The sequence below is a fragment of the Tupaia chinensis genome, unplaced genomic scaffold (genome assembly GCF_000334495.1).
Source record: "Tupaia chinensis unplaced genomic scaffold, TupChi_1.0 Scaffold000001_1, whole genome shotgun sequence".
Taxonomy (NCBI): Eukaryota; Metazoa; Chordata; class Mammalia; order Scandentia; family Tupaiidae; genus Tupaia; species Tupaia belangeri.
This window is the reverse complement of record NW_006159427.1, coordinates 5,646,851-5,650,085: the sequence shown is the minus strand read 5'-3', so window position 1 is coordinate 5,650,085 and position 3,235 is coordinate 5,646,851.

Here is a 3,235-nt window from a genome sequence, read left to right as displayed (position 1 = left end):
GCCGCAATCCCTTCTCCTCCATTCTCCTCTCGGGATCTTGGGCACACACGCACACGCGCCTGGCGTGAGTTTTTTAAGCCACCGGGTCCGGGATGCGAACCACGGTCGACTACGTGGGAGTCCAGCGACATAGCCATTACGCCAACTGCTGGTTCCCATCCTCCTATATATTTTAAATGATCTCTAGATTACTATAATACCTACTACAATGTAAATGCTATGTAAACAGTTGTTATACTCTATTTTTTTAATTTGTATTTTTGTTATTGTTGTTTATTTATCAGGGTTTTTTTTTTTCTGAATATTTTTGACCTATGATTGGTCTAATCTCCAGATACAGAGGGCTGACATAGGGTGTATGCACGAGAAAGTAGAAATATAAATGGAATATGGGACATGGTTAGTGTAATGGAGAGCTCTGGGAAGAGAAACATGTCTGACAGTGAAATGGTAGGAGTTAGTACAACCCTCAAGTACAGAGTTAGAACAACCCTCAAGGAAGTTTATTTTATGATTGTCACTTTGTACATCCTAGAAAATAATATAAAAGAGCAAAGAAGAGGAAGAACAGACATACCAGTAAGAAACAGCCTGTGCGATAGCTTTCTTCATTTGGATAAATGAGAATTGCTTCTTCCTCTGTCCTGCTTGATAGTATTCAAGATGGCCAAGAAGAACCCAAGCTACTGTCTGTATTCTCTGTGAGCTCCAAGTAGCAATGCTTCACACACAGTGGCAGCAGCCGTGGTCTGCTTTTAAACCCCTCTGGTCAATGGCACAGCGTCATGCAAATGAACTCGGAGTAAGAACAAACTGGCCAGACCCCAGTCGGGGTGCCATTGGCCGGGCATGGTCAGAAGGCAGGGTGGAATGGTGGTGAGGACTTGAGCTGGCTCTACTGCTTTGCTCCTTAGCAGTGTTGGAGAGGACACGTGCACGCACATGTGCCTTCTACACAGTGTTTGTATCTATAAAATTACATCTGGGGGAACCAGCAGATGGTGTAACGGTTGTGTCATTGGACTCCCACATAGTCGACTGCGATTCGAGTCACAGACCCAGTAGCTTAAAACTCACGCTGGGTGCTTGTGCATGTGGACCCAAAATCCCGAGAGGAGACAAAGAGAAGGGATTGTGGCATGGCCATCCTGTCTGGGGGGTGATTCCTCGCTTTCGGTCTCTCTGGTGAGCACATGCGCCAAAAAAAAAAAAAAAACTCTCTTTAAAAAAAAAAAAGGAAAGAAAGAAATTACTTCTGTGAAACTTCCTTACTTCAAAGATCTGTTGTGAGGAGTCACAGAGACAGATGATATGAAAGTGCTTTGCTATCTGCATGGCGCAGTACAAAGGGAAATAATTATGAGTGTGTTCACAAAACCCTTCATGGCCTAATATCCACTCACCCCCTTTTTTGGCAGTATAAATTGTGGTTTCCATGAAGCATGTAAGATGTCTAGATTTTGTCAAATCATGTTATCCTCCACCATTTTGGGACCCTTCTAAGCACAGAGAATGTCTTGGTCCAGAATTTTGTAGCAGTTATGATCAGATTCAGATGACCGATGATCACACTGCCCAGAGCGGAATTCTGACTGCACACTGTCTAGCTTTGAGACCCACATTAGAGATGGACTAGAAATTGGATTTGAGTTCATTGGCCATAATAAATTTTGTTTTTTACATTTATGTATTTAATTCTCTCCTGAAAGTTCTCCATTAAACTAACCATGCCCCATGTTCCATTTATATTTCTCTTTTCTTGTGCATAAACCCTATATAGTCAGTCTTCTATGTGGGGATTTGACCAACCATGGATCAAACATAATCAGAAAAACAATCTGATGAATAAACAACAAGAGTAAAATATAATAGTTATTTTCTCAAAGAGAGAGAGAGAGATAAGCACCCATCCAGCAGGGTCTTCATGCCACAATCCACCCCTAACTTTAGTTACCCAGGATCATGGAAACTTGGGCACACCCAGCACATAGAGGGAGACTTTAGGGCAGGAATCTGGTACCTTTCAGTAAGACTTCAACATCACAGAGTATTTCATTACCACTGTACCACTATGACTGCTCCCTCACCCCAATTTTTTTTTTTTGAACATAAAACAGATTTCTGTGCTTGGATAAACAAGTTGACGTGTTCTTACATCTATACACTAATGACCTCATGGGAATTTATCCCATGTAAAGATTGCCTTTGTAAGTCTTTGAGCTAAAACAAATTTAGCTCAAAGCCAGTTTCTAAAATTTCACATGCAATGCATCTAAGCTGACTGGTCTTGAATTTTAAAACTTTAAACAAAGTTTTAAATGTTAGTTTAAAAAAAAAAAAACTAAGAATGTAACTTATGATAGTTGTAGAAAAATTTAAGCAGTATTAAAAATGTACAAGATAAAGCATCCCATACCCTCTCTCTCTACAGTCTCAATCCCACATCCTAAAGATAACTATAATCAGCAATGTCTTTTGTATGCTTCTAGAAACTCATTGCAAGGGCCAGCAGGTGACATAGTGGTTAAGGTGCTGGATTCCCACATGACCAACTGCAGTTGGAGTCACAGATAGGGTGGCTTGAAAATCAACAAGCAGGTGTGCGTGGGTGCCCAAGATCCCAAAAGGAGAATGTAGGAGAAGGGCTTGCTGCATGGCCATGCCCCTTGGGGGGATGGTTTCTCACTTTCCTTCTCACTGTCCTTCTACAGTGAATACACATGCCCTAGAACAAAAACCTTAAAATGAAAAGAAACACAATGCCTATACAACTCATACTTTTTCATCTTGCATTTATTACTATATTCATACTGCTCTGCAACATTTTCCATTCCACCATGTGTGTACGTGTGTGTATATATATATTTATATATCAGCATATGTATATTTCATTTGTAAATGAGTCCACAGGGTTTTATATTGGGGTCTCATCATTTATTTAGCAAGTATCCCATTGATAGCCACTTGGGTTGGGCCAACTTTTTAGTTATTATAAACTGGTGCTACTCCAAGTGCTATTTCACACCCAGGTAAGGAGCTTGCAACAGAATGTAGAGCAATGTACTGTTTTCTTCATCAAGAAAGTCTTCCTATGAAAAGAAATGTCGGTGAAAGTCCCAGGGTTCTTGTGGCTGTAGCTGATTGGTACTGAGTGGCATTGTTATAAACATCGGTTCAGTGAATATTCTTGTGCATACACATCTTCAGCCCACTTACACATCTTGGAACAGATACC